The sequence below is a fragment of the Eurosta solidaginis genome, chromosome 3 (assembly GCF_040869045.1).
Source record: "Eurosta solidaginis isolate ZX-2024a chromosome 3, ASM4086904v1, whole genome shotgun sequence".
Lineage (NCBI taxonomy): Eukaryota > Metazoa > Arthropoda > Insecta > Diptera > Tephritidae > Eurosta > Eurosta solidaginis.
In genome coordinates, this window is record NC_090321.1 from 95,539,242 (window position 1) to 95,562,505 (window position 23,264).

Below are 23,264 nucleotides of genomic sequence, written 5' to 3' on the forward strand. Positions count from 1 at the left end.
AGAAGCTCGGCCTTATATCTCTTCGGAGGTTATCGCGCCTTACATTTATTTTTTTTTTAATACATTTTTGTGCCTGCTTAATAGATTTTGGACGATCAAACTTTCGAATGGCTAAAACTTTTTCTTCTGAGGGCCTAATTCCCGTTTCAGAAATATTATGTCCTAAAAAGTCAACATTTGTTACACCAAAAGTACATTTACTTGGTTTTATATTTAAACCGTACTCCGTTAGGCGCTGAAATAGTACGCGAAGATCTTTGAAATGTTGTTCCTCATTTTCGCTTGCCAAGAGATCATCAATATATGTAAAAACAAAGTCTAAATCATTAACTACTTCATTAATAAATCGTTGAAAAGTTTGCGCGGAGTTCCTAAGTCCGAAAGGCATTCGTACAAATTCAAACATGCCAAAAGGCGTAGTGATTGCAGTTTTATAGATATCCTCTTCTGCCATTGGAATTTGGTGATAAGCTCTTACCAAATCTAATTTTGAAAATATTTTCTTATTTCTTAAATTCATGTTGAAGTCATGAACATGGGGCAAAGGATAACGATCAGGAACTGTTACGACATTTAATCTTCTAAAATCTCCACAAGGACGCCAGTCATTTAACTCCTTCTTGGGTACAAGATGTAAATGAGATGCTACTGCTGAATTAGAAGGTCTACATATCCCTGTCTTTACTAAAAAATCGAATTCAGTTTTAGCTACTTTGAATTTAATGGGGTCTAAACGTCTTGGTTTAGAAAATGGCAAATTTCCTTCAGTGACTAATCTGTGAACTGTTGTATGTCTAACTGGTTGTGAATAATCTGGTTCAGAAAATAAAGAAGGAAATTCTTTTAGTAACTTTGTAAATTTGTTATCAACAGCGAAAACTTTTGGTAGCGAAACATTACAAACACATGAAATTGTGTTAACTGAAAGACTTGTTATCGGATCTACTAAGCATTTGCGTTTAACATCAACTAAGAGACCATATTTACACAAAAAATCAGCACCGATAATTGGTTTAGCTATATCCGCTATTAAAAACGTGAACGGAAATTCGCGACGCAGTCCTAAATTAATATTTAAAAGTTTTTTACCGTATGTCGAAATCGTTGAACCGTTAGCTGCAGTTAAAATAATATCTGATGACTTTTTCGAACTTGAAGTTTTTGAAACCGGAAGCACTGAAATTTCTGCTCCACTATCTATTAAAAAATTAAGTTGGTTTGTTTTATCAAAAATAAATAAGCGACGTGTAAAAGTGTCTAAATGTCCGTTGTTTGTCGCCGTAACAACGGACAACTTTAGTTTGACGAACTATTATTTTTAAAAGCGCATGGTTGTTCGCACTTCAAAGCCTGATTACCAAACTTATAATGATACCTACAGAGCCAATTTGGGTTGTCACGAGACTTTGATCGATATCTAGAAGGACTTCTAAAACGATTCCTACTAAAAGATCGGGACCTTGAATAATTTTGACTCATCTGATTTTTAATTTCACTGATCTCTAATGACAATTTTTCAAAATTTTTGCACATCATGTTAGTTGTTTGAACCAAATTTGAAATAATTGCATTTTCGCTTTTACAATTTGGAAAATTACTAGCTGAGGCTATTTCATTTTTATTATAAACTTCCCAAATATTATTGGCTAATTTAACTAATTCACTTATTTCATTCAAATTCGAACTAGTAAGAATAATACTTAAATTTTTGGGCAACTTCCTTATCCAAAGCTTTTTAAGAATTTCTTTGCTAAAATTGTTTCCAGAGAGTAGCACTAGAGACCGATAAAACTCAGAAGGTTTACGATCTCCCATTTCTGAATAGGATAACACTCGATCTAATTTGGCATTCTCACTTAATGAGTGCCGTTCAATTAAAATTTTCTTTAATGCAGAAAATTTGTCATTTTCAGGAGGATTTTGAATAAAATCAAGAATTGTCATAATTACATCCTGTGGAAGTGCAGTTATGACATATTCATATTTTGTCCCTTCCTGAGTAATGTTCTTTCGACTAAATTGCATTTCAGCATGGATGAACCATGCTTCAGGGCAATTAGTCCAAAATTGGGGAAGTTTTACCGATGTAGCAAAAATTTCATTATTTTGATTCACATATGGATTTGGTAAATCATTTTGATAATTTTCATTATCCAAATCAATAAGTGAATCGTTTACTTGATTTCGTGGTGTAGATGTACTTATATTATTTGATGGTGAATGAAACATTGTTAATAGAAATAACTACAAAAATTATATTATAGGAAGAAATAAAAATGTCCGGAAAGGAGCGTTTACAAAACCCAAATTATTAATCTGTTTTGATACATATACAGATACATATAAATAATATTAATACTAGATACAGCTCACCAAATATTTGTCGCAATGGTTTTAAAATTGATTGATGAATTTAGACAATGTATTGTGCAATGGCTTTAAAATTGATTGATGAAATTAGACATTGTATTGTGCAATGGCTTTAATTGTTTTGTATTTGTAGCTTTTGTTGTTGTTGCTCTTGCAATGTTTGATTGAAAGGCTGATGTTAATGATGCAGCGGTAACGTCTGAAATAATGACAATCCAAAAATACGACGAAGACGACGTCGTGCAGTTGAAAATAAACTAATTTTATAGAAGTGAATCTAGTTTTTGGACCACCACGTCTACGTCAAATACGCGTTAGAGAGGGCTCTTGTGATGTTCACGATATATTTGGTATATATTTTCAACTTGTTTTTCAGATAATTCTTCGAGTAGTGAGGACACTTCACACTAGTTTAAAGGTACGAATTACAAAACTTTTAGCGAGTTAGAGCTGGACGTTGCAAGATCTTACGCACTTTATTTGAAAGTGAATTTAAATAAATCTCTTCGCTGGTCTTTTGTAAATCAATTAAAATTTGTTCAAGTGCACCACCTTTAACAATTTGTTTAAGAATTTGCTGATAAAAACGTAATAAGTTGGATATAGTAAACAGAACTATGTATCGTTTTCGGAAGTCAATATGGTTTCCACTCGCATAATATATAACTAAGAAGAGAATAAATCGATTTTTGCTGAACATCAACTGGTGGCGTTATTATTTCATACAGCATACAAGAATTAAAATTTGATTCGTTGTTTTTGAAGGACGGTTTTATGTTTGGCTGGCTAGATCGCCAATGTGGTATTTAATATATAAATCACTATTTAATAAGCACTATTTATTTTTATAAAATATTTTTATTTAACCGCTCCTAAAAGTATGTTACAAAATGTTTTTAAATATTTCAACCGAATGAAAATTTTTGAAAGACAATATTTTACAATTGAAAAATAAAAATTAACAAGAACAAAAAAATTCAATTTATTTAAAGTAGGTACATTTAAAGTTGAATATAAATATAACCCTACACAAAACTACATGCGCGCAGAACACCTTTCTGCATTAGTATGTATGTGTGTGTGTACAACAAATCTGCCAAAAAACAACAACCACATGAAATATTCAACCGACTTTTTGCCTATATCTTTTGACAGAAATAAAAATTTAAATTTTCGCTTTCGGATTCTTAAAACGGAGGTCGAGACGCGTCTTTTGATACCACCTTTGATAATTTTCGATAAAAATTAGGTGGTGCACCGTCTTGTAAAACGTTACCAAATTTTCCATAAATGCTTAGAGAAAAACATAAATAGGAGTTGGTCAGAGGTATCCTACCACCTAGGGGTTAAGGAGCCATCTCCGTAAGCATTATGAGGAAATGCGGCACCTGAGAACTTAGCCGTATGAAGCAAAAAACACAAGCAGGTCCTCAGTGAACTCCACAAACAGGCGTCGGACCTTTATGCCAGGAATTGCCCGGTGTATCCGTACCCCAAAACTTGCGGAAGAGAAACGCATACTTCCCAGGGAAACGCGAGTCACTCTAACTTAACTTCGATCTTGATAATGTAACTTAACTCTTACCTATCCAGAATCAACCCCGACATTCAAAATATATGCCCCGCTTGTCATGTGTCCCACATGACACCATCCATCTCTTTTATTGCAATTAATTCCCCGTTTCATTATGGTCCACCCCTGTTGAAACAGCAAGTTTCCTTGGACTCCCGTTAGAGGATATTGATGACAATTTGGGATCGGTCGCATCTGTTGGGGGGCGAAGCACTGCTACAACAACAACAACAGGAATCCTACTAGATGCCAATATTTAATTATTTATCTTCTAGAGGCTTCCAGTTTTTGTACATAAACCAACGCATCAGAATGCTAGTGGATGAACACAAGCGGGCGGGCGCTTCCCACGGCAGTCGGTTCTATGTACCGGAGCGACTCGGGATTTTTCCCGACCAAGGACTGTCATTTCAGTGTAACCCCATTTAATTTGTTGCATCCCTCCCCCAAATCGTCATCATCCCAGCAGCTCCTTTCAGCAGGACTGCTCCATATTCTCTTGCTCTGGGAAGGTATCGGGTCCGTCTCCTGACCCCGGTCCTGAGAAATGGTTTTGCTGCATCTGCCGGAAAAGAATCTTTTTCGGACGGTCATACTCTGTTCAGTGTGTCTCGTGTAAGGGATGGTTGCATCGAACAGGTTGTTCTGGGCTTGATCCCAAAACCCGCCATCCACGTAACTTTTATAAATCTTTTGTAGCTCCTTGCTGTTCATGCCCAAGGGCGTCCCGTAGCCTACGCCTAAGCGCCCCCCCCCCCCCCCCACTACCTTCCTGCAGCCCCGCTGCTCAGCAAGCCACAACAGGTACCCGCTGCTGCTCGCGCCCAACGGCGCCAACAACTCAAACAGCTGCTACCACTCATAACTACTTTCGTCGTAGTAGAGTCGGTAGCAATGCTGAGCATCAGGCCCTGCCCCGTCTTCTCCCCCCCCCCCCCCCCCCCCCCCCTCTTTTTCGGCAGCAATCGTGTAGGTCAGGGGAAAAGACTTAGTCCCTACCTCCGTTTGTACCGTATGCCAGCACCCTGCCTTGGGTGGTGCCACTTTCCTAGATGTTCTGGTCTCCGCGACGGCAACCCCCCGACGGGTTTCATCGCGCCATGTTGCCAGGTCGCAAACCCAAATCATCCGGGTACCCCAATGCTTGCCCAAGGACGCCCCGTCCCAGGGCCACAACAGCAATTGCGTCTTGGCCTTCCACAACCCCGGCGTAGTCACCCGTCACTTACCCCCAGAGTGGCGGCGTCTCCCCTTATGCACTTCAGAATTCTGCAGTGAAACTGTAATGGACTAACTGGGAAGATTACGGAGATTGTCGATTTCATGAAGCGGCACAACATCTGCATTGCTGCGATTCAAGAGACTAAATTCACAGCAAGATCTGCATTGCAGACCTGCTCTGGGTATAATGTCCACAGAAAAGACCGCGAGAGCAGAAATGGAGGCGGCCTTGCGTTTATCATACACCACTCTGTGCAATATTATATATTTGATCCTGGCATCGACCGCAGGGACAATGTCTTAGAACGTCAAGGCCTATCTGTCCGGTCAGGCGATGCAAACCTAGAAATCATCAACATCTACATACCTCCTGCCAACGGAGACGCCCCCACACGTATGGTAGGAAGCTGTCACAGTTCGCCAGATATCTCAATCGTGAGCGCAGAACTCGTAAACTGCGTCAACTGGCAGCCGATGGTAACATTGGCATCCGACCACCTGCCTATACTTATTTCGCCCGAGCGTACCGCCGACTTCATCGTCACCGAAAAACGCACTTTCATAAACTTCAAAAAAGGAAAGTGGGAAGAATATAAATCTTTTACAGGCAACCTCTTTGCTGCCCTCCCTATTCCGACTGATGCCCCCCAAGGGGAGCGTGCCTTCCCCAAGGTCATTGAATCCGCCTCGGGACGTTTCATTCCCGCCGGGAGAATTCCCGAAATCCGGCCCACTTCCCGGCGGAGGCCGCAAACTTAGCGAGAGAACGTGACCTTATAAGACAGCTTGATCCAGGCGACCCCCAAATAAGGGATATAAACCAACGCATCAGATTGCTTGTGGATGAACACAAGCGGGCGAAATGGGGGGAGCACCTAAGAGGTTGTAACCTCTCTACCGGTGTGGGTAAACTTTGGTCCACCGTAAAGTCCCAATCGAATCCGACTAAGCACAAAGACAAAGTTTTCCTTGCGCTTCCCAAGGCAGTCGGTTCTATGTACCGGAGCGACTCGGGATTTTTCCCGACCAAGGACTGTCATTTCAGTGTGACCCCATCTAATTTGTTTCGTCCCTCCCACAAATTGTCATCCTCCCAGCAGCTCCTTGCAGCAGGACTGCTCCATATTCTCTTACTCCGGGAAGGCATCGAATCCAATCCGGGTCCGTCTCCTGACCCCGGTCCTGAAAAATGGTTTTGCTGCATCTGCCGGAAAAGAATCTTTTTAGGACGGTCATACTCTGTTCAGTGTGTCTCGTGCAAGGGATGGTTGCATCGGACAGGTTGTTCTGGGCTTGATCCCAAAACCCGACGTCCACGTAACTTTTATAAATCTTTTGTGGCTCCTTGCTGTTCACGCCCAAGGGCGTCCCGTAGTCTACGTCTAAGCGCCCCCCCCCCCCCCCCCCCCCCAACTACCTTCCAGCAGCCACGCTGCTCAGCAAGCCACAACAAGTACCCGCTGCTGCTCGCGCCCCACGGCGCCAACAACTCAAACAGCTGCTACCACTCATAACTACAATCTTCGTTGTAGAGTCGGAAGCAATGCTGGGCAGCAGCCCCTGCCCCCGTCTTCTCCCCCCCCCCCCCCCCCCCCCCCCCCCCTCTTTTCCGGCAGCAATCGTGTAGGTCAGGGAAACATACTCTTAGTCCCTACCTCCGTTTGCACCGTTTGCCAGCACAGAATATATATGTTTGCGACATCCGCCCAATGCAGCTCCTGCCTTGGGTGGTGCCACTTCCCTAGATGTTCTGGTCTCCGCGACGGCAATCCGCCGACGGGTTTCATCGCGCCATGTTGCCAGGCCGCAAACCCAAATCATCCGGGTACCCCAATACTTGCCCAAGGACGCCCCGCCCAACCCAGGCGTAGTCACCCGTCACTTACCCCCAGAGTGGCGACGTCTCCCCTTATGCACTTCAGAATTCTGCAGTTAAACTGTAATGGACTGACTGGGAAGATTACGGAGATAGTCGATTTCATGAAGCGGCACAACATCCGCATTGCTGCGATTCAAGAGACTAAACTCACAGCAAGATCTGCATTGCAGTCCTGCTCTGGGTATAACGTCCACAGGAAAGACCGCGAAAGCGGAAATGGAGGCGGTCTCGCGTTTATCATACACCACTCTGTGCAATATTGTATATTTGATCCTGGCATCGACCGCAGGGACAATGTCTTAGAACGTCAAGGCCTATCTGTCCGGTCAGGCGATGCAAACCTAGAAATCATCAACATCTACATCCCTCCTGCCACCTGTTGCCTCAGTGGATACCGCCCTAATATCAGGGCCTTACTCACTGGCAACAATCGCATTATCTTAGGCGATTTCAATGCCCATCATGATCTATGGCATTCAAACTTGCGGGCGGACAGTAGGGGTGAGATGTTGGCGGATCAAATAGAAGAAACGACGTTCTGCACAATAAACGGAGACGCCCCCACACGTATGGTAGGAAGCTGCCACAGCTCGCCAGATATCTCAATCGTGAGCGCAGAACTCGTAAACTGCGTCAACTGGCAGCCGATGGTAACATTGGCATCCGACCACCTGCCCATACTTATTTCGCTTGAGCGTAACGCCGACTTCATCGTCACTGAAAAACGCACTTTCATAAACTTCAAAAAAGGAAAGTGGGAAGAATATAAATCCTTTACAGACAGCCGCCTAGGTGCCCTTCCTATCCCGACTGATGCCCGCCAAGGGGAGCGTGCCTTCCGTAAGGTCATTAAATCCGCCTCGGCACATTTCATTCCCGCCGGGAGAATTCCCGAAATCTGGCCCCACTTCCCGGCGGAGGCCGCAAACTTATCGAGAGAACGTGACCTTATAAGACAGCTTGACCCAGGCGACCCCCAAATAAGGGATATAAACCAACGCATCAGATTGCTTGTAGATGAACAAAAGCGGGCGAAATGGGAGGAGCACCTAAGAGGTTGTAACCTCTATACCGGTGTGGGTAAACTTTGGTCCACCGTAAAGTCCCTATCGAATCCGACTAAGCACAAAGACAAAGTTTCCATCGCCTTTGGCGACAAAGTGCTGCCGGACGCGAAAAAATGCGCGAGCGCTTTCTGCCGACAATATATAATGCATCCTACGGTCGACAAAGATAGACGGAGAGCCAATAGACGCGCACATAAACACAAATTCAGCGCGTCACCAATCACCATCACCGCTAAAGAGGTGGAGAGGAGGACGCCATTGGTCGTGCTAAACCATCCAAAGCAGTGGGCCCAGACGGCATAGCCATGCCGATGCTTAAAAGCCTAGGGAAAGAGGGGTTCAAATATTTAGCACATGTCTTCAATCTGTCTCTTTCCACCTTTGTCATACCTGAGAAATGGAAAATGGCCAAGGTGGTCCCGCTACTAAAGCCTGGGAAACCAGCTAACATAGGTGAGTCGTATCGTCCGATATCTCTCCTATCGCCAGTGGCAAAGACGCTTGAAGCCATTCTGCTCCCTTATTTCCAAGCAAATTTGCAGCTAGCCCCTCATCAGCATGGCTTCAGAAAACTCCATAGCACTACCACCGCGCTGAATGCCATTAGCACCCAGATAAATTGCGGTTTAAATCAATACCCCCACCATAGAACAGTACTTGTAGCGCTAGACCTATCAAAAGCTTTTGATACGGTCAACCATGGCTCGTTACTGCAGGACCTGGAAGGGTCTACCCTTCCCCCATGTCTTAAAAGGTGGACCGCAAATTATCTGGGTGGTCGGCAGGCATCGGTGCAATTTAGAAACGAAACATCAAAACCAAGGAGAATTAAACAGGGGGTGCCACAGGGTGGTGTCCTATCCCCACTTTTGTTTAATTTCTACATATCTAAGCTACCTTCACCACCGGAAGAAGTCACAATCGTTTCCTACGCCGATGACTGCACAATAATGGCCACAGGCCCAGGCCCAAAGATCGATGCGCTATGCAATAAAATAAACGGCTACCTCCCTGATCTCTCCAGTTTTTTCGCCTCGCGAAACCTGGCATTATCACCGACTAAATCTTCCGCGACCTTATTTACAACATCGACGCCCCAAATGTCGACCATTTTGAACATCCACGTCGATGGCACTACGCTACCGACTGTCCGACACCCCAAAATCTTGGGTGTGACGTTTGATCAGGATCTACATTTTGGTGAGCACGCAGCCGCAATTGTTCCGAGAATTCAGAGCCGTAACAAAATCCTCAAATCCCTCGCTGGCAGTACTTGGGGAAAAGATAAAGAAACGCTCATGACTACATACAAAGCAATTAGCCAGACTCCCGTTAGAGGATATTGATGACAATTTGTGATGTTGTTGTTGTAGCAATGCCTCGCCCCACCTAACAGCCGCGACCGATCACAGATTGTCATCAATATCCTCTAACGGGAGTCCAAGGAAACTTGCCGTTTCAACAGGGGTGGACCATAAGGAAAGGGGTGTTAGAGGCGTTGGTTCCACATTACAATTAAAGAGATGGTTGGTGTCATGTGGGGACACATTGCAAGCGGGGCATACATTTTGTATGTCGGGGTTGATTCTGGAGAGGTAAGAGTTTAACCTGTTACAGTATCCAGAACGAAGTTGAGCAAGAGTGACACGCGTTTCCCTGGGGAGTCTGCGTTCCTCTTCCGCGAGTTTTGGATACTTTATTTTAAGTACTGGATTCACCGGGCAATTCCCGGCATAAAGGTCCGACGCCTGTTTATGGAGTTCACCAAGGACCTGCTTGTGTTTTTTCGCTTCATACGGCTGGGTTCTCAGGTGCCGTATTTCCTCAAAATGCTTACGGAGATGACTCCTTAAGCCCCTAGGCGGTGCTGGTTCATCAATCAGATGTCTGTTGCGATGCTCAGGTTTCTGTGTATTCAGCAGGAACTGTTTGGTCAGCATCTCATTTCTCTCCCTGATGGGGAGTATTCTCGCCTCATTATGCAGATGGTGTTCTGGGGACATAAGAAGACAACCCGTGGCGATTCTGATAGCAGTATTTTGGCAGCCCTGTAGTTTCTTCCAGTGGGTAATTTTTAGGCTTGGCGACCATATGGGCGACGCGTAGCATGTAATCGGCTGGCTAATTGCTTTGTATGTAGTCATGAGCGTTTCTTTATCTTTTCCCCAGGTACTGCCAGCGAGGGATTTGAGGATTTTGTTTCCTACGCCGATGACTGCACAGTAATGGCCACAGGCCCAGGCCCACAGATCGATGAGCTATGCAATAAAATAAACGGCTACCTCCCTGATCTCTCCAGTTTTTTCGCCTCGCGAAACCTGGCATTATCACCGACTAAATCTTCCGCGACCTTATTTACAACATGGACGTCCCAAATGTCGACCATTTTGAACATCCACGTCGATGGCTCTACGCTACCGACTGTCCTACACCCCAAAATCTTGGGTGTGACGTTTGATCAGGATCTACATTTTGGTGAGCACGCAGCCGCAATTGTTCCGAGAATTCAGAGCCGTAACAAAATCCTCAAATCCCTTGCTGGCAGTACCTGGGGAAAAGATAAAGAAACGCTCATGACTACATACAAAGCAATTAGCCAGCCGATTACGTGCTACGCGTCACCCATATGGTCGCCAAGCCTAAAAATTACCCACTGGAAGAAGCTACAGGCCTGCCAAAATACTGCTCTCAGAATTGCCACGGGCTGTCTTCTTATGTCCCCAGAACACCATCTACATAATGAGGCGAGAATACTCCCCATCAGGGAAAGAAACGAGATGCTGACCAAACAGTTCCTGTTGAATACCCAGAAACCTGGGCATCCCAACAGACATCTGATTGACGAGCCAGCACCGCCTAGGGGCTTAAGGAGTCATCTCCGTAAGCATTTTGAGGAAATACGGCATCTGAGAACACAGCCGTATGAAGCGAAAAAACACAAGCAGGTCCTTGGTGAACTCCACAAACAGGCGTCGGACCTTTATGCCGGGAATTGCCCGGTGAACCCAGTACTCAAAGTAAAGTATCCAAAACTTGCGGAGGAGGAACGCATACTCCCCAGGGAAACGCGTGTCACTCTGGCTCAACTTCGTTCTGGATACTGTAACAGGTTAAACTCTTACCTATCCAGAATCAACCCCGACATACAAAATGTATGCCCCGCTTGCAATGTGTCCCCACATGACACCAACCATCTCTTTAATTGTAATGTGGAACCAACGCCTCTAACACCCCTTTCCCTATGGTCCACCCCTGTTGAAACAGCAAGTTTCCTTGGACTCCCGTTAGAGGATATTGATGACAGTTTGTGATCGGTCGCGTCTGTTAGGTGGGGCGAAGCACTGCTACAACAACAACAACAGGATTTTGTTACGGCTCTGAATTCTCGGAACAATTGCGGCTGCGTGTTCACCAAAATGTAGATCCTGATCAAACGTCACACCCAAGATTTTGGGGTGTAGGACAGTCGGTAGCGTAGTGCCATCGACGTGGATGTTCAAAATTGTCGACATTTGGGACGTCCATGTTGTAAATAAGGTCGCGGAAGATTTAGTCGGTGATAATGCCAGGTTTCGCGAGGCGAAAAAACTGGAGAGATCAGGGAGGTAGCCGTTTATTTTATTGCATAGCGCATCGATCTTTGGCCCTGGGCCTGTGGCCATTATTGTGCAGTCATCGGCATAGTAAACGATTGTGACTCCTTCCGGTGGTGAAGGTAGCTTAGATATGTAGAAATTAAACAAAAGTGGGGGATAGGACACCACCCTGTGGCACCCCTTGTTTAATTCTCCTTGGTTTTGATGTTACGTTTCTAAATTGCACCGATGCCTGCCGACCACCCAGATAGTTTGCGGTCCACCTTTTGATACATGGGGAAGGTAGACCCTTCCAGGTCTTGCAGTAACGAGCCATGGTTGACCATATCAAAAGCTTTTGATAGGTCTAGCGCTACGAGTACTGTTCTATGGTGGGGGTATTGATTTAAACCGCAATTTATCTGGGTGCTAATGGCATTTAGCGCGGTGGTAGTGCTATGGAGTTTTCTTAAGCCATGCTGATGAGAGGCTAGCTGCAAATTTGCTTGGAAATAAGGGAGCAAGATGGCTTCAAGCGTCTTTGCTACTGGCGATAGGACAGATATCGGGACGATACGACTCACCTATGTTAGCTGGTTTCCCAGGCTTTAGTAGCGGCACCACCTTTGCCATTTTCCATTTCTCGGGTATGACAAAGTTGGAAAGAGGCAGGTTGAAGACATGCTTCTGCCGTCAATATGTAATGCATTCTACGGTCGACAAATGTAATGTGGAACCAAACGCCTCTAACTTACTTACTTACTTAATTGACGCTTAACCGTCTAAACGGTTATGGCCGTCCAACAAGGCGCGCCAGTTGCTCCTTCACTCCGCCAACCGGCGCCAATTGGTCACACAAAGGGAGTTTAAATCGTTTTCCACCTGGTCCTTCCAACGGAGTGGGGCCGCCCTCTACCTCTGCTTCCATAGGCGGGTTCCGATAGAAACACTTTCTTGGCCGGAGCATCATCATTCATTCGCATAACATGGCCTAGCCAGCGCAGCCGCTGCGTTTTAATTCGCTGGACTAGGTTGATGTCTGCGTATATCTCGTACAGCTCATCATTAAATCTTCTTCGGTACTCTCCATCGCCAACGCGTAGAGGTCCAAAAATCTTTCGAAGAACTTTTCTGTCGAACACTCCCAAAGCCGCTTCATCTGCTGTTGTCATGGTCCATGCTTCTGCCCCATATATCAGGACGGGTACGATAAGTGACTTGTAGAGTATGATTTTCGTTCGCCGAGAGAGGACTTTACTTTTCAATTGCCTACCTAGTCCAAAGTAGCATTTATTGGCAAGATTGATTATTCGCTGGATTTCAGTGCTGATGTTGTTGCTAGTGTTGATGCTGGTTCCCAAATAAAGGAAGTCTTTTACTATTTCGAAATTATGGCTGCCAACAGTAGCGTGGTTGCCAAGGCGCGGATGCGCTGACTCTTTGCTGGATGACAGCAGGTACTTCATTTTGTCCTCATTCACCATCAACCTCATCACCATCAACGCCTCTAACACCCCTTTCATTATGGTCCACCCCTGTTGAAACCGCAAGTTTCCTTGGACTCCCGTTAGAGGATATTGATGACAATTTGTGATCGGTCGCAACTGTTAGGTGGGGCGAAGCACTGCTACAACAACAACAACAACAGCAATCCTACTAGATGCCAATATTTAATTATTTATCTTCTAGAGTCTTCCAGTTTTTGTACATAAACCAACGCATCAGAATGCTTGTGGATGAACACAAGCGGGCGAAATGGGAGAGAGGTTGTAACCTCTCTGCCGGTGTGGGTAAACTTTCGTCCACCGTAAAGTCCCTATCGAATCCGTCTAAGCACAATGACAAAGTTTCCATCGCCTTTGGAGACAAAGTGCTGTCGAATTCGAAAAAATGCGCGAGCGCTTTCTGCCGTCAATATGTAATGCATTCTACGGTCGAAAAGATAGACGGAGGGCCAACAGACACGCACATAAACATAAATTCAGCGCGTCACCAATTACCATCACCGCCAGAGAGGTGGAATATGCCATTTGTCACGCTAAACCATCCAAAGCAGTGGGCCCAGACGGCATAGCCATGCCGATGCTTAAAAGCCTAGGGAAAGAGAGTTTCAAATACTTAGCACATGTCTTCAACCTGTCTATTTCCACCTTTGTCATACCCGAAAAATGGAAAATGGCCAAGGTGGTCCCGCTACTAAAGCCTGGGAAACCAGCTAACATAGGAGAGTCGTATCGTCCGATATCTATCCTATCGCCAGTAGCAAAGACGCTTGAATCCATTTTGCTCCCCTACTTCTAAGCAAATTTGCAGCTAGCCTGTCATCAGCATGGCTTCAGAAAACTCCATAGCACCACCACCGCGCTAAATGCCATCAGCACCCAGATAAATTGCGGTTTAAATCAAAACCCCCACCATAGAACAATACTCGTAGCGCTTCCCAAGGCAGTCGGTTCTATGTACCGGAGCGACTCGGGATTTTTCCCGACCAAGGACTGTCATTTCAGAGTGACCCCATTTAATTTGTTTCGTCCCTCCGACAAATTGTCATCCTCCCAGCAGCTCCTTGCAGCGGGACTGCTACATATTCTCTTTCTCCGGGAAGGTATCGAACCCAATCCGGGTCCGTCTCCTGACCCCGGTCATGAGAAATGGTTTTGCTGCATTTGCCAGAAAAGAATCTTTTTAGGACGGTCATACTCTGTTCAGTGTGTCTCGTGCAAGGGATGGTTGCATCGGACGGGTTGTTCTGGGCTTGATCCCAAAACCCGACGTCCACGTAACTTTTATAAATCTTTTGTGGCTCCTTGCTGCTCACGCCCAAGGGCGTCCCGTAGTCTACGCCTAAGCGTATCCCCACTACCTTCCAGCAGCTTCGCTGCTCAGCAAGCCACAACAAGTACCCGCTGCTGCTCGCGCCCCACGGCGCCAACAATTCAAACAGCTGATACCACTCATAACTACTACCTTCGTAGTAGAGCTGGTTGCAATGCTGAGCATCAGCCCCTGCCCCCGTCTTCTTCTCCCCCCCTCTTTTCTGGCAGCAATCGTGCAGGTCAGGGAAACAGACTCTTAGTCCCTGCCTCCGTTTGCACCGTCTGCCAGCACAGAATATATAGGTTTGCCACATCCGCTCAATGCAGCTCCTGCCTTCGGTGGTGCCACTTTCCTAGATGTTCTGGTCTCCGCGACGGCAACCCCCCGACGGGTTTCATCGCGCCATGTTGCCGTGTCGCAAACCCAAATCATCCGGGTACCCCAATGCTTGCCCAAGGGCGCCCAGTCCCAAGGCCACAACAGCAATTGCGTCCTGGCCTTCCACAACCTAGGCGTAGTCACCCCTCACTTACCCCTAGAGTGGCGGCGTCACCCCTCATGCACTTCAGAATTCTGCAGTTCAACTGTAATGGACTAACTGGGAAGATTACGGAGATAGTCGATTTCATGAAGCGGCACAACATCCGCATTGCTGCGATTCAAGAGACTAAACTCACAGCAAGATCTGCATTGCAGACCTGCTCTGGTTATAATGTCCACAGAAAAGACCGCGAGAGCGGAAATGGAGGCGGCCTCGCGTTCATTATACACCACTCTGTGCAATATCATATATTTGATCCTGGCATCGACCGCAGTGACAATGTCTTAGAACGTCAAGGCCTATCTGTCCGGTCAGGCGATGCAAATCTAGAAATCATCAACATCTACATCCCTCCTGTCACCTGCTGCCCCAGTGGATACCGCCCTAATATCGAGGCCTTACTCACTGGCAACAATCGCATTATCTTAGGCGATTTCAATGCCCATCACGACCTATGGCATTCAAACTTGCGGGCGGACAGTAGGGGTGAGATGTTGGCGGATCAAATAGACGAAACGACGTTCTGCACAATAAACGGAGATGCCCCCACACGTATGGTAGGAAGCTGTCATAGCTCGCCAGATATCTCAATCGTGAGCGCAGAACTCGTAAACTGCGTCAACTGGCAGCCGATGGTAACATTGGCATCCGACCACCTGCCCATACTTATTTCGTTCGAGCGTACCGCCGACTTCATCGTCACCGAAAAACGCACTTTCATAAACTTCAAAAAAGGAAAGTGGGAAGAATATAAATCTGCAACAGACAGCAGCTTTGCTGCCCTCCCTATCCCGACTGATGCCCGCCAAGGGGAGCGTGCCTTCCGTAAGGTCATTGAATCCGCCTCGGCACATTTCATTCCCGCCGGGAGAATTCCCGAAATCCGGCCCACTTCCCGGCGGAGGCCGCGAGCTTAGCGAGGGAACGCGACCTTATAAGACAGCTTGATCCAGGCGACCCCCAAATAAGGGATATAAACCAACGCATCAGATTGCTTGTGGACGAACACAAGCGGGCGAAATGGGAAGAGCACCTAAGAGGTTGTAACCTCTCTACCGGTGTAGGTAAGCTTTGGTCCACCGTAAAGTCCCTATCGAATCCGACTAAGCACAAAGACAAAGTTTCCATGTTGCCAGGTCGCAAACCCAAATCATCCGGGTACCCCAATGCTTGCCCAAGGGCGCCCAGTCCCAAGGCCACAACAGCAATTGCGTCCTGGCCTTCCACAACCTAGGCGTAGTCACCCCTCACTTACCCCTAGAGTGGCGGCGTCACCCCTCATGCACTTCAGAATTCTGCAGTTCAACTGTAATGGACTAACTGGGAAGATTACGGAGATAGTCGATTTCATGAAGCGGCACAACATCCGCATTGCTGCGATTCAAGAGACTAAACTCACAGCAAGATCTGCATTGCAGACCTGCTCTGGTTATAATGTCCACAGGAAAGACCGCGAGAGCGGAAATGGAGGCGGCCTCGCGTTTATTATACACCACTCTGTGCAATATCATATATTTGATCCTGGCATCGACCGCAGTGACAATGTCTTAGAACGTCAAGGCCTATCTGTCCGGTCAGGCGATGCAAATCTAGAAATCATCACCATCTACATCCCTCCTGTCACCTGTTGCCCCAGTGGATACCGCCCTAATATCGAGGCCTTACTCACTGGCAACAATCGCATTATCTTAGGCGATTTCAATGCCCATCACGACCTATGGCATTCAAACTTGCGGGCGGACAGTAGGGGTGAGATGTTGGCGGATCAAATAGACGAAACGACGTTCTGCACAATTAACGGAGACGCCCCCACACGTATGGTAGGAAGCTGTCATAGCTCGCCAGATATCTCAATCGTGAGCGCAGAACTCGTAAACTGCGTCAACTGGCAGCCGATGGTAACATTGGCATCCGACCACCTGCCCATACTTATTTCGTTCGAGCGTACCGCCGACTTCATCGTCACCGAAAAACGCACTTTCATAAACTTCAAAAAAGGAAAGTGGGAAGAATATAAATCTGCAACAGACAGCAGCTTTGCTGCCCTCCCTATCCCGACTGATGCCCGCCAAGAGGAGCGTGCCTTCCGTAAGGTCATTGAATCCGCCTCGGCACATTTCATTCCCGCCGGGAGAATTCCCGAAATCCGGCCCCACTTCCCGGCGGAGGCCGCGAGCTTAGCGAGGGAACGCGACCTTATAAGACAGTTTGATCCAGGCGACCCCCAAATAAGGGATATAAACCAACGCATCAGATTGCTTGTGGACGAACACAAGCGGGCGAAATGGGAAGAGCACCTAAGAGGTTGTAACCTCTCTACCGGTGTAGGTAAACTTTGGTCCACCGTAAAGTCCCTATCGAATCCGACTAAGCACAAAGACAAAGTTTCCATCGCCTTTGGCGATAAGGTGCTGTCGGATACGAAAAAATGCGCGAGCGCTTTCTGCCGACAATATATAATGCATCCTACGGTCGACAAAGATAGACGGAGAGCCAATAGACGTGCACATAAACACAAACTCAGCGCGTCACCAATTACCATCACCGCTAGAGAGGTTGAGGACGCCATTGGTCGCGCTAAACCATCCAAAGCAGTGGGCCCAGACGGCATAGCCATGCCGATGCTTAAAAACCTAGGGAAAGAGGGTTTCAAATATTTAGCGCATGTCTTCAACCTGTCTCTTTCCACCTTTGTCATACCCGAGAAATGGAAAATGGCCAAGGTGGTCCCGCTACTAAAGCCTGGGAAACCAGCTAACGTAGGTGAGTCATATCGTCCGATATCTCTCCTATCGCCAGTGGCAAAGACGCTTGAAGCCATTTTGCTCCCTCATTTCCAAGCACATTTGCAGCTAGCCCCTCATCAGCATGGCTTCAGAAAACTCCATAGCACTACCTCCGCGCTAAATGTCATTAGCACCCAGACAAATTGCGGTTTGAATCAATATCCCCACCATAGAACAGTACTCGTAGCGTTAGACCTATCAAAAGCTTTTGATACGGTCAACCATGGCTCGTTACAGGAAGACCTGGAAGGGTCTACCCTTCCCCCATGTCTTAAAAGGTGGACCGCAAATTATCTGGGTGGTCGGCAGGCATCGGTGCAATTCAGAAACGAAACATCAAAACAAAGGAGAATTAAACAAGGGGTGCCACAGGGTGGTGTCCTATCCCCGTTTTTGTTTAATTTCTACATATCTAAGCTACCTTCACCACCGGAAGGAGTCACAATCGTTTCCTACGCCGATGACTGCACAATAATGGCCACAGGCCCAGGCCCAAAGATCGATGAGCTATGCAATAAAATAAACGGCTATCTCCCTGATCTCTCCAGTTTTTTCGCCTCGCGAAACCTGTCATTGTCACCGACTAAATCTTCCGCGACCTTATTTACAACATGGACGCCCCAAATGTCGACCATATTGAACATCCACGTCGATGGCACTACGCTACCGACTGTCCTACACCCCAAAATCTTGGGTGTGACGTTTGATCAGGATCTACATTTTGGTGCGCACGCAACCGCAATTGTTCCAAGAATTCAGAGCCGTAATAAAATCCTCAAATCCCTTGCTGGCAGTACCTGGGGAAAAGATAAAGAAACGCTCTTGACCACATACAAAGCAATTAGCCAGCCGATTACGTGCTACGCGTCACCCATATGGTCGCCAAGCCTAAAAACCACCCACTGGAAGAAACTACAGGCCTACCAAAATACTGCTCTCAGAATCGCCACGGGCTGTCTTCTTATGTCCCCAGAACACCATCTGCATAATGAGGCGAGAATACTCCCCATCAGGGAGAGAAATGAGATGCTGACCAAACAGTTTCTGTTGAATACCCAGAAACCTGGGCATCCCAACAGACATCTGATTGACGAACCAGCACCGCCTAGGGGCCTAAGGAGTCATCCCCGTAAGCATTTTGAGGAAATACGGCACCTGAGAACCCAGCCGTATGAAGCGGAAAAACACAAGCAGGTCCTTGGTGAACTCCATAGACAGGCGTCGGACCTTTATGTCGGGAATTGCCCGGTGAATCCAGTACTTGAAGAAAAATATCCAGAACTCGCAGAAGAGGAATGCATACTCCCCAGGGAAACGCGTGTCACTCTTGCTCAACTTCGTTCTGGATACTGTAACAGGTTAAACTCTTACCTATCCAGAATCAACCCCGACATACAAAATGTATGCCCTGCTTGCAATGTGTCCCCACATGACACCAACCATCTCTTTAATTGTAATGTGGAACCAACGCCTCTAACACCCCTTTCCTTATGGTCCACCCCTGTTGAAACGGCAAGTTTCCTTGGACTCCCGTTAGAGGATATTGATGACAATTTGTGATCGGTCGCGGCTATTAGGTGGGGCGAGCATTGCTACAACAACAACAACAACAAAGTTTCCATCGCCTTTGGCGATAAGGTGCTGTCGGATGCGAAAAAATGCGCGAGCGCTTTCTGCCGACAATATATAATGCATCCTACGGTCGACAAAGATAGACGGACAGCCAATAGACACGCACACAAACACAAACTCAGCGCGTCACCAATTACCATCACCGCTAGAGAGATTGAGGACGCCATTGGTCGCGCTAAACCATCCAAAGCAGTGGGCCCAGACGGCATAGCCATGCCGATGCTTAAAAACCTAGGGAAAGAGGGTTTCAAATATTTAGCGCATGTCTTCAACCTGTCTCTTTCCACCTTTGTCATACCCGAGAAATGGAAAATGGCCAAGGTGGTCCCGCTACTAAAGCCTGGGAAACCAGCTAACGTAGGTGAGTCATATCGTCCGATATCTCTCCTATCGCCAGTGGCAAAGACGCTTGAAGCCATTTTGCTCCCTTATTTCCAAGCACATTTGCAGCTAGCCCCCAGCAGCATGGCTTCAGAAAACTCCATAGCACTACCTCCGCGCTAAATGTCATTAGCACCCAGATAAATTGCGGTTTGAATCAATATCCCCACCATAGAACAGTACTCGTAGCGTTAGACCTATCAAAAGCTTTTGATACGGTCAACCATGGCTCATTACTGCAAGACCTGGAAGGGTCCACCCTTCCCCCATGTCTTAAAAGGTGGACCGCAAATTATCTGGGTGGTCGGCAGGCATCGGTGCAATTCAGAAACGAAACATCAAAACAAAGGAGAATTAAACAAGGGGTGCCACAGGGTGGTGTCCTATCCCCGCTTTTGTTTAATTTCTACATATCTAAGCTACCTTCACCACCGGAAGGAGTCACAATCGTTTCCTACGCCGATGACTGCACAATAATGGCCACAGGCCCAGGCCCAAAGATCGATGAGCTATGCAATAAAATAAACGGCTATCTCCCTGATCTCTCCAGTTTTTTCGCCTCGCGAAACCAGGCATTGTCACCGACTAAATCTTCCGCGAACTTATTTACAACATGGACGCCCCAAATGTCGACCATATTGAACATCCACGTCGATGGCACTACGCTACCGACTGTCCTGCACCCCAAAATCTTGGGTGTGACGTTTGATCAGGATCTACATTTTGGTGCGCACGCAACCGCAATTGTTCCAAGAATTCAGAGCCGTAATAAAATCCTCAAATCCCTTGCTGGCAGTACCTGGGGAAAAGATAAAGAAACGCTCTTGACCACATACAAAGCAATTAGCCAGCCGATTACGTGCTACGCGTCACCCATATGGTCGCCAAGCCTAAAAACCACCCACTGGTAGAAACTACAGGCCTGCCAAAATACTGCTCTCAGAATCGCCACGGGCTGTCTTCTTATGTCCCCAGAACACCATCTGCATAATGAGGCGAGAATAGTCCCCATCAGGGAGAGAAATGAGATGCTGACCAAACAGTTCCTGTTGAATACCCAGAAACCTGGGCATCCCAACAGACATCTGATTGACGAACCAGCACCGCCCAGGGGCCTAAGGAGTCATCTCCGTAAGCATTTTGAGGAAATACGGCACCTAAGAACCCAGCCGTATGAAGCGGAAAAACACAAGCAGGTCCTTGGTGAACTCCATAGACAGGCGTCGGACCTTTATGTCGGGAATTGCCCGGTGAATCCAGTACTTGAAGAAAAATATCCAGAACTCGCAGAAGAGGAACGCATACTCCCCAGGGAAACGCGTGTCACTCTTGCTCAACTTCGTTCTGGATACTGTAACAGGTTAAACTCTTACCTATCCAGAATCAACCCCTACATACAAAATGTATGCCATGCTTGCAATGTGTCCCCACATGACACCAACCATCTCTTTAATTGTAATGTGGAACCAACGCCCCTAACACCCCTTTCCTTATGGTCCACCCCTGTTGAAACGGCAAGTTTCCTTGGACTCCCGTTAGAGGATATTGATGACAATTTGTGATCGGTCGCGACTATTAGGTGGGGCGAGCATTGCTACAACAACAACAACAACAACAACTCGCAGCGCTAGACCTATCAAAAGATTTTGATACGGTCAACCATGGCACGTTACTGCAAGACCTGGAAGGGTCTACCCTTCCCCCATGTCTTAAAAGGCAGGCATCGGTGCAATTTAGAAACGAAACATCAAAACCAAGAAGAATTAAACAAGGCGTGCCACAGGGTGGTGTCCTATCCCCACCTTGGTTTAAATCCTACATATCTAAGTTACCTTCACCACCAGAAGGGGTCACTATCGTTTCATACGCCGATGACTGCACAATAATGGCCACAGGCCCAGGCCCACAGATCGATGAGCTCTGCAACAGAATAAACGGCTACCTACTTGATCTCTCCAGTTTTTTCGCCTCGCGAAACCTGGCATTATAACCGACTAACGTGTGTGACGTTTGATCAGGATCTACATTTTGGTGAGCACGCAGCCGCAATTTTTCCGAAAATCCAGAGCCGCAATAAAATCCTCAAATCCCTTGCTGGCAGTACCTGGGGAAAATATAAAGAAACGCTCATTACTACATACAAAGCAATTGGCCAGCCGTTTACGTGCTCCGCGTAAGCCAAGCCTAAAAATTACCCACTGGAAGAAGCTACAGGCCTGCCAAAATACTGCTCTCAGAATCGCCACGGGCTGTCTTCTTATGTCCCCAGAACACCATCTACATAATGAGGCGAGAATACTCCCCATCAGGGAGAGAAATGAGATGCTAACCAAACAGTTCCTGTTGTATACCCAGAAACCTGGGCATCCAAACAGATATCTGATTGATTAGCCATCACCGCCTAGGGACTTAAGGAGTAATCTCCGTAAACATTTTGAGGAAATACGGCACCTGAGAACTCAGCCGTATGAAGCAAAAAAATACAAGCAGGTCCTTGGTGAACTTCACAAACAGGCGTCGGACCTTTATGCCAGGAATTGCCCGGTGAATCCAGTACTCAAGGAAAAGTACCCAAAACTTGTGGAAGAGGAACGCATACTCCCCAGGGGAACGCGTGTCACTCTTGCCCAACTTCGTTCTGGATACTGTAACAGGTTAAACTCTTATCTATCCAGAATCAACCCCGACATACAAAATGTATGTCCCTCTTGCAATGTGTCCCCACATGACACCAACCATCTCTTTAATTGTAATGTGGAACCAACGCCTCTAACACCCCTTTCATTATGGTCCACCCAAGTTGAAACAGCCGGTTATCGTGCTAAAAAGAAATTGGAAATTGTGCATTCTGATCTGTGTGGACCCATGGAAGTAAACTCTATGGGTGGTAGTAAATACTACGTTGTTTTTATAGATGACTTCACACGTAAAATATTTGTATATTTTATTAAAAGCAAAAGTGAAGTCAAGAATAAGTTTCTAGAGTTCAAAGAAATGGCTGAGACTCAATCAATATTGTAACAATACCTTTAGTAAGTGTTTGAGAGAATCCGGAATAGTTCACCAGAAGTCTGTTCCATATAATCCGGAACAAAATGGTATGGCAGAAAGCGTAGATGCAATGACTTTTATACCTAAACAGAAACGATTAAAATGGGATGCAAAATCTCAGCATGGATTGCGCAGGTTAATAAAGTTTTTGGGACATTTGGTTTTTATGTCGAGATTATAGCCCAACGTGAATAGGAACCAAATACAAGTCATTTAACATACTTTACATTAATATTTTGTGTACTCTCTGTTTCAGGCGACGCGGTAAGATTTTAGAAACCGGACACATAAATGAATGCAGCTTAGTAATAAATCAGGATATGCCAAGGTATTCAAAATCTAATAACCAAACCAATGTACTATTATCATTA

At 46.3% G+C, this 23,264-nt stretch overlaps 1 protein-coding gene across 2 annotated transcripts in view; it reads left to right on the plus strand.

The window, feature by feature from the left end:
- MESR4 (misexpression suppressor of ras 4) overlaps positions 1 to 23,264 on the plus strand; it is a 42,704-nt gene that overhangs the window by 8,979 nt on the left and 10,461 nt on the right. For both annotated transcript variants that reach the window (XM_067772823.1, XM_067772824.1), the window contains exon 2: positions 23,150 to 23,221. The gene's annotated coding sequence lies outside the window, so the exon portion shown is untranslated. The remainder of the gene's footprint in view (positions 1 to 23,149; positions 23,222 to 23,264) is intronic.